Consider the following 9,098-nt stretch of genomic DNA (forward strand, 5'->3'; position numbering starts at 1 on the left):
TAGTCAACTAATTTTCAAACTGCAAAATGCTGCATATAACCATAATGTATACTTGCAAACTTTAATACACAAGAAAGATCATTGCCACCAAAATTTGCTATCGAAAAAAATTGTGGCAAAGTTAGCGACCGATTTAGCAAAATTGCTACCGAAAATGACAATCAAGCGTAGCGGTAGCTAAGCTGTCAAAGTTTTTGCAACCGTTTATTTTCGGTGGCTAGGAGGTCGGAGTTTTTGTAACCGTTTATTTTGCGGTCGGAGTTTTTACATGGGATGAGAGTTTTTACAACCGTGACCTAGGCGGTCAAAGTTCTTACATAGTTTTTGCTTGGATTTGCGGCCGTCATATATCAGTAGCAGTAGATTTAACAATTGCGAATGTACGGATGTTAAATATGTGTAGAATAACCTTATTTTTCTCCTTTGATTTTTTCAATCTGTGCATATCCATTTTCTACATTTCAGGGTTTGTATTTTCCTCTTGATTTGGTGGTTGTGGTAGTATCAAATTTAGTTTATAAATTTGACAAAATAGCATGATTTATTATCATAGCACTAAAATAATATGTCTAGCTTAAATATGTTTTCGTTATTTCCCGCATTATTATATTTTGCTAATAATTATGTGTTTGTAACATATTTGTTTTTAGGAAATTTTGAGGCATTTTTGAAAGCAAAAACTTGTATTTATATCTATTCATTCGTTGTGAAAACTAAAAAACTTCTACTATTCATCAAATATACAAGCAACGAACATGCATTTTATTTCTCTTTCAGAAGACTAAATATGCCTTACGCATAATAAATAGAAAAAAATAGTTAATTGTAACACTCCATTTCACTAAATAAACATATAGAATGTCATGATGTTTTACTTTGTACGAGAAATGTACTACATAGCAGGATTATGCTATTGCTGTCGTTGGCTTAGACGCATTGCGTTTTTATTTAAACTTCAACTTAATTTAAATAGTAAATGAGTCGAGCACAAGATTGAAAAACTACTCGTAAGCCGAACTTGAGCTTTAAGAATAGAGATTAAAACAAGCCAAGCTTAAGCTCGAGCTCGAGTTAAATAAACCGAGCTCGGGCCTATTTGAGTTCTGGCTCGGCTCTGCTAAGCAACACCAACATAAAATGTTGTCACCACTCACCACATATACCGTAAAGTTTATTTCTAAAACATATAGGGGTAAATTATTAAACTATTAAAAAGTTTATTTCTAAAACATATAGGGGTCGTATGCAATCTCTGTTGAACATCCGTCACGACGATAATCAATCTCCGCTCATCCGCTGCCGTTAACATCACTCCGGCGATCTACGCTGCGAGATAACGTCACTCTGACGGTCTCCGCTGCCGCTTCATCGGTTAGTTCGTCCGGTTCGTTTTCTCATCACTTTTTACCAATTAGTTGCCATGGATTTCGATTGATTGTTAGTATTAACGATTAGGTTATATCGGTTAAATTCTCAATAGGGCCGGTTATTGTTAGGTTGTTCGGTTAGGTTAGATTGCTAATTAGTTATTTGTAATGATTTTATGAAGATACGTTTCTATAATCACGTAATATGTGTTTTAGCTGATTGATTCGTAATGATTTAGTGATTGTTGAATCTAGTGATTCAGTGATTGTTGGATCTGAACTGAATCTGAATTGATTATCGTCTATTATTTTCGCATTCTAGGGTTTTAGAGATAAATCTTGTTATTCAGTGGTTGTTGGATATGATTCTAGGGTTTTAGAGCTTTATACGAGTCATTTAGTGGTTTTTGGGGGTGATTTTGATGATTAATTGATCCTAGAGAATATAAGGGATTGATGCTGCTCACCAAGTGTTCGGTGAAATGCCTAACAGATTAGAAGTGAGATAAAGCATAGGGAATTTAGCAATCTGTCTAGGTTAGGATTTAATTAATCATTAACAAGAGATTATGGTGATCAATAATTGTCGAACACTATGTTTTTAATCTGAAGCATTTTTTTTGGTTGCTTATAATTGGTCAAACATGCCAGAAACAGGCAAACATATGTTTTTAATGCATAAAACGTTCTAAATGGTCTTATTTAGATGATTTAGATAAGGCTTTTAAACGAATCGAGTGAATACTACGGAGCATGTTCGTATTTGTTCATTTACTTTTTCTGGCAACTGATCGAAAATGAAGAAGTAAAGCAGCATGCTCGTTTAAACCTTGGTTTTGTCTTGTAACTGTCATACCGATGCTTGACTACATATTTATGTACTAATAGTTTAGCCATCTTTATATACATGTTTATAGGTCAATGGCACAATATTATTCAGCAATGTTGTTATCTTATTAATTATTTTTCCTTTTCTATCGTTATAGGAGGAAATAGAAGTATTGATTCAAATACGTGTTTAAACTGTACGAGTCGACAATTGAGGTGCGTTTTCTCTACTACTTTGCCTGCACAAGGTATGCAACTCACCCTTACCTGTTATATGCATAAATATATGATATTTGGCTATTTTATTTATTAACAAAATCAGTTTAGGAACTCAAAAAACAAGTTGACTATCCTAATTGCATATAAACTAAAGACCAGTAGATCACGAACCGCTAGATCTAAAACTAATTCTCCTTTACCAATAATTTTAATAGGTATGATTATGAATGCAAACTATAATATTTAAGTGGTTTCATGGGTCTTACACTTTACTTGCATAGGCCTAGTCAAATACCTAGTATCAATTTATAACTCGTTAAACATGTTTATCACATCCCGTTAATAGTATGATTATATACCATGGGCCCGTTTACAACTCATATGTAACATGTTTATTACAGCCTGTTTATAGTTTGATTATAAGTCATCGGCTCGTTTACAAATCGTTTATAACTTGTTTATTACAACCCGTTTATAGTTTGGTTATAAGTCAAAAATCCATTACCAGTTTACAACTCATTTAAGGTCTTATTTCTTACCCGTTTAAATTGTTTTGTAGATTGAAAAGTTGCACTCGGATAGTACAACCTGGTCAACTTATTTTTGCTACAATAGTTTTGTTGCAAGGGCAGTTTAGGTGTAAATAGTGTAGAGAGGCATTTTAGTGATTTATCAGTTCAAATTACAAAATTAATTATTAAGTTCCATCTACTTCAGCAATCTGAAAAAAGCTTTATTCTTACTAGTTAAAAATAATTAGTTGTTTACTTTTTAAAAAGTTAATGCAACTAAAAATATGTAGAAAAAGTTTATAATGCAGTAAATAGGTGTTTCTTTTAAACTTTATCTGATGTTCAAAAACATGGTCAATGAATACGGGTCAGAGTTATTGTGAATTGGTACGTTAATTAATTAGCAGATCATCTTAAAAAGTTGCAAAGTGCAGGCTCTCCTACTAGTATATTAATTATAGACCTTGACGGAGGTCAGAAATCAGACTCAAAGATCAATCATCTATAACATATAAATTCAATCATTGACTGCTGACATTTTTTATTTAGGAATACTATATATATTTGTAAATTTATTTTTTGATGTTATCTCGAGTGTGTAATGTTCTTCTTGCAAAATGCCATGCTATTCTCATACCATGGCCACATGTTTTTCCACAAGTATCTTACATTCAACATATAAACTCATATTTTTGCTCTGTTGATATAAGATTTTAAATTCTTAATTTTTTGTAATGCATATCTTGTTTTGAACTCATCTTATTACATATATATAGTTGACTGCCTTTTGATGGCAAATATTTGATCTTGTTTCCTGTTTCATAGTCTAGTTTATCTTAAACCTATATTGTATTTTGTATCAAGGAACTTAAATATATGTGCTTTTGAATTTCTAATTTTAGTGAATTTACAGAGGTTTTGTTATGGATGCATGTTTTGTCTAAGGACACAATTGTTAGAGCCACCCAAACCAAAAGTAAGCCGTGATATAATTTATTAAAATAACCTTCATGCTATAATACTGTTAATCATACATTTAGTGTTGTACTGTATGGGGAACTAAACTGCCAGGGCAGTGGCAGCTGCCTCCTGTTGTCATTCTGTTTTTAGCAAGTGCCTTTACTGCAGCCTTTTAGTCGGTTTTCGCTGTTGTGGTTGCAGATTCTGGTCTATCGTTGATCGGATGACGATTGTGACTCGGTGTTTTGTCGGCTTTGTCGGCAGCTTTACAGCCTAATTTGAGTAAGCTTGGTTGACAAGTTTACATTAACAGGTAAACTTTTGTATTATTAATGGGATTGCGAGTCAAACAATGGGAACCTTGGGGCTTTTATTTTGTATATATTATATACCTTTGTTTGAAGTAAATTATTATTTCAGATGTAAAAACTGCCAGCAAGATTGCAGCTCCATTAGTCAAAAGATTGCAGCTTTGTTAGTTAAGGAACAGATGCGCGGTTCATCTCTGCCGTATCGAATTCTTCTAAAGCGGATTCTCATGCGAGGACCATGGCGTCGACAAGCCTCCAAAGTAAATGTAAGCCACCATCAATCGTACCAATATTTGATTATGGTTTGAAAAAAATGCATAATTTATTTAAAACATTAATGACTTGCATAATGAATTCAACCGGTTAGTGTATCAGCTAACTACTTTTTTGGCTGCATTTCAGATCATTTGTTCTTCCATCTAGATTGGTGGTGGTGATAAAGCGTGTAGGGTAGTTTTGTTTTTGTATATGAAGTCTATTGTTATAAACGATTGTTAATAAATGACAGATTTCATTGTAACATATGGATGTCTTTAGTCTTCGTTTACGATTCCTTGCGGGGGTTTGAAATACTAGTTTATATTATTTTGTAAATGTGTGTGTGTGTGTAAGTTTTCTAATATTTTTGCAAAAAGGATTACTATTGCATTGCGACCAAAAGACAGCAGCAAACCTTATAGTCACAAGATTTGCGACCACACCAGCGGTTACAAGATTTGCGACCGCATAGTGGTAGCTAGAATTGCGACCGCCACAGGGGTAGCTAGATTTGTGACTGCCTTAGAACATGTGTAGTCATAAAGCTCCACTACCAGGGGTTATGCGTCCACGTGGCGCCCAGTCAGAGTTATGGTTTTATACAAAAACAGGTTGTAGTCATAACTCTCCACTACCAGGGATTTTGCGCCACGTGACGCCCAGTCATTATTAATTTTATTTGTTTTTTTAAATACTAAATCATTTAAATAAATTAACATAAAATTAAAAATGACATTAAACTTCCAAATAAAAATACATTAAACTAAATAAAAAAAATACATCAAATTAAAAATAAAAAAACATAAATAATACTAATAAAACTAAAACTCATTTACATTTTTCTAAAATTTTCGCTCGTCGAGTGGCTTTTAGAGATTGGACTATCGGGTCGTCTTCGGATAGCTCGTTTGATAAAATCTCGATGTCTTTGTCCATCTCATTCCTTCGAAATAGGTCGACGACGTCCAAATTTACTTGAAGTCGTTGGGTTCCAAGTTAGTGTAAATCGTGGAGTCGAGAGTTCATTAATTGGAATTGGCTTTCCAATTCGGGATTCGAACCCGTTGCCGACGACGAACCGGCCCCTTTCCCCTTTCCTTTGCCTTTGGTTCTTCTACCCCCCGGCCGAGGCATGTCGGTAGTATTCACGGGGTCATTATCGCTTAAGTTGAAGTTTCAAGCGTCGGAACGGGGCGTGTCTGGATCAACCGAAGACGATGTTTTAGACTTTTTTTTACTCGGGCCACCGTCGGCTTCGGCTTCGGCATCCAACACCAAGCCCCATTTTGGGTGAAACCTCAATAGGTCTTTCCAAATGCCAAAGTAGTTGAAGGTCCCGCCGACCTTATGTTGAAACTCAACCAACGCGTTTTCCATGACTTCCGCGTCCGAGACACCGCTACTCCTAGTTCGATTCATCCGAGAGAAAACCGTATGGAAAGCCAAGCATTTGTTGTTTATGTCGCCCCATTTCGACAGTAACGAATCTTTTTTTCGACGTGAGTCCCCGCCAAGGTTGTGAAACCTCTCTATAATTTTGTGCCAAAATACCCCCCGTTTTTTGATAGTTCGCTAAAAAAATAAAAACATTACAAGTTTAATGTTTGTTATAAGAAATTTAAAAAAATATATATCATTTTAAAAACCTACCGCATTTGGCATCTTCCAATTTCTGGCACCAAGCACGAGCACATAGTACGCACTCGTCGATACTCCACGCTATCATCGTCTTTTTAACCCGATGTTCGCCGGCTGGCTTCTTTGCGTGTTTTTTCGAACGTCCGCGTTGGCTCGAACCGCCTACGGTCTCCGGGACGGGTTGTGTTTCCGGCACGAACTCGACCTTGGGTTGGGTCTCCGGGGCGGGTTGGGAACCCGAACCGGCAAAAATGTTCGTCGTCGGGTTTTGGAAACGGGTACCGCGTTTGGCATAGAGTTTTGTAGATATTGAAAGTAGGCGGCCATTTGCGGGTCAAACATTTGCGGGACGGGTACGGTTGGCGTCGGGCGGTAGATTGGTTCGGTTGTGGATTTTGGTTGCCTTGACGGGCATATTGGCCGAAACCGAGAATATTTTGGTTGTTGTTTGGAAACATGATGGTAGAAATATTAGTGTAAAAGATATAAATTGGTATAGAAGTGGAAGAAGTGTGTTAAAAAAATGAGTTTGGTTTGTTTATATAGTATAAATATAATTAATATAATTTATTTTTTTTAAATTCCCAACGGCTACAAACCCACCCACCCAACGGCTATTTTTTGATTTCTGTGCCAACCCCCGCGTTTTGTATACAACGCAGCCAAAAACAAGCTTCACATAACGCATGGGGGGGCGGTGTACCCCCCGCGTTTTCGTCACATAACGCAGTGGCAACGTTGCCACTACGGGTGGTCTCAGTGGTTACAAAAATTGCTACCGCTGCAGTGGTAGCTAGATTTGCGACCGTAGCAGGAGTCGCAAAATTTGCGGCACTGGTTGCAAAATTTGCGACGGTAATAGTAGTCGCAATTGTAACAGCAGTCGCAAAATGGTCGCAATAAGGCAATTGCGACATGTGTTTTTCCGATTGCATTTTTGGTTGCAAAATGGTCGCAACAAGGCATTTGCGACCGTTTTGCGACCGAAAAGACTGTCGCAAATGCCTATTTTTCTTGTAGTGGATAGAAAGAAAACATTGAGCAGTTTTCAAATAAACATTGTAAAATTTAGGTGTTATTGATCGGTTAAGGCTATGAATTATCTTTTGTTATATGACAGTTTTCAAATTATTACTCATTTTTCATATTTTGGAATAGTCGGGATCAAACTCGATCTAATATCAAGCATCAGACCGATAAAACCGAACACTTATTAAAAGTCGTACTTTGATGTTTTCGATCATTTGCGGAATCACGCACTTTTGCATTAAAACAATTCCCCTATGTTAAACTCGATAAAGGTTGAGTAACACTAACAACAAACATCAAGACCTATTTCTTTTAGTCTTATTTGGTCCACTCGGTTATTTAAAATCCGTTAATTCCAAGATTTACAACTTAATATACCAAGACCCTAAAACTCAAGCCTTGTTATTTAATTACCATTTTCTCATTATATTATCACTCCCAAATCAATGTATGAATCCAAGCACTTGAAATCTATGACTCGCTTTTTAAAATCAAACCTTCCAGATTGATCTCTTAAGGACCAACTCGTCTATTCCATCGTTCGCTTAATTTTCCAAGGGAGTACTTACACTCCTTTTTTTGCGATTTTATATTTTTTTGGGGTCCCATGTCTACCATATACTAACTTACACGTTTTAGGACCTCGATGCTAAATCCACAATCCCACAATACGTGTTTATATGAATGATTGTTCGATCACTTGTTATATGCTTCATTATGATTTGACCTCTTCCACATATAAGTATGATCATATGCCCCCTAACCATTACCGGATAGAATAGGGCCTCGGTTACATCATTCTTGTAATATGGTTGTGACCTATTAGAATTGAGCCTCGGTTCTTTTCATTAGATATGCAATGGCTGTTGCAATGTTCTATTAATTACACATGTGAATTGTGATCTTTACCTGATTATATACATAACAAATCTAGTGTATTGCCAATATTTGTGTTGATCAAATCTATTGTATACACGTTACATGTTTGTTTTTAGATGATTGTGAAGATTAAACACTAATCACTTAGTTGGACCATTAGACTATTATAAATCAAAATATTATTAGTTGTGTAGATTATTTAAATTGGTATTTCCTTTGGACATGTGTTATTTGGATTGAATGAATGAAATGGATTAATAATTTTTTTTGTCATTTAATAGTGTCATGTGCATTGATACAATTATAACTGCGCACTGACATGTTTGATGCGTGTGTGCGTTGCGGTTAAGATAACTTTTTCAGAAATCGTACAACTACACGATAAGGGCCCACAAAACGTCATCTAGCTTATCTGCCCAATTTTTGCGATTCATCCTTATTGTTCTTTCTAAAATCCTTTTGATTCCTCGATTCGAGACCTCTTCCTGCCCACTAGTCTGAAGGTGATATGGTGTTGCCAGTTGGTGGTGAACTCCATATCGTGCTAAGACTTTGTCCATTAAAGTATTACAGAAGTGGGTACCTCTGTCACTAATTAGGGCTTTTGGAGTGCCGAATCGTGAAAATAACTTTTTCAGAAATTGTACAACTACTCGAGCGTCGTTAGTGGGAAGAGCTTGTGCTTCTACCCATTTAGATACGTAGTCGACTGCTACAATGATGTATTTATTTCCGAACGAGTTAAGGAATGGGCCCATGAAATCTATTCCCCACACATCAAAAACTTCACAAATTTGAATGCCTTTATGAGCCATCTCATTTTTGGCTGAGATGTTACCAACTCTTTGATAAACATCGCATGCTTGGATCAAAGTTTGTGTATCTTTGTATATGGTGGGCCAGAAAAATCTTGCATCAAATACTTTTCTGACCGTAGTGGCGGTACCGTGGTGCCCACCAGTTGGTCCTTCATGGCATTTTTGAGAATATCTAAGGCTTCCTTTCCTGCTACACTCCTACGAACAACCTGATCGGCACATATACTAAACAAGTATGGATCTTCCCAGAAGTAGAACTTAAGGTCGGAGAAGAATTTC

At 36.1% G+C, this 9,098-nt stretch overlaps 1 long non-coding RNA gene across 1 annotated transcript; it reads left to right on the forward strand.

The window, feature by feature from the left end:
- The first annotated feature begins 1,248 nt into the window (after positions 1-1,248).
- Positions 1,249-4,426, forward strand: LOC143584360 (uncharacterized). Its single transcript, XR_013144348.1, has 5 exons — positions 1,249-1,371; positions 2,354-2,443; positions 3,840-3,902; positions 4,088-4,199; positions 4,307-4,426. It is a non-coding gene; the product is annotated as an uncharacterized LOC143584360 (long non-coding RNA).
- Positions 4,427-9,098: the final 4,672 nt, after the last annotated feature.

The sequence above is a fragment of the Bidens hawaiensis genome, unplaced genomic scaffold, assembly GCF_021521415.1.
Source record: "Bidens hawaiensis isolate Kalapana, Puna unplaced genomic scaffold, B.hawaiensis_p1.1 tig00001521_1, whole genome shotgun sequence".
Lineage (NCBI taxonomy): Eukaryota > Viridiplantae > Streptophyta > Magnoliopsida > Asterales > Asteraceae > Bidens > Bidens hawaiensis.